Source organism: Triticum urartu, unplaced genomic scaffold, assembly GCF_056163025.1.
Source record: "Triticum urartu cultivar PI428250 unplaced genomic scaffold, HENAU_Tu73 scaffold1, whole genome shotgun sequence".
NCBI classification, from domain to species: Eukaryota; Viridiplantae; Streptophyta; class Magnoliopsida; order Poales; family Poaceae; genus Triticum; species Triticum urartu.
In genome coordinates, this window is record NW_028259461.1 from 10693186 (window position 1) to 10693402 (window position 217).

The window sequence follows — 217 nt, forward strand, 5'->3', positions numbered from 1 at the left end:
ATTGATTTACAGATCAAGAGAGATCGTGGATATCAGACAGAACTCAGAAAGAACTATCAAGATGGAAGTTATCCTATAGATGCTGTATCCATGCCTGTTCGAAATGTGAATTATAGTATTTTTTCTTGTGGGAATGGAAATGAAAAACACGAGATACTTTTTCTAGAAATATGGACTAATGGAAGTTTAACCCCTAAGGAAGCACTTTATGAGGCTT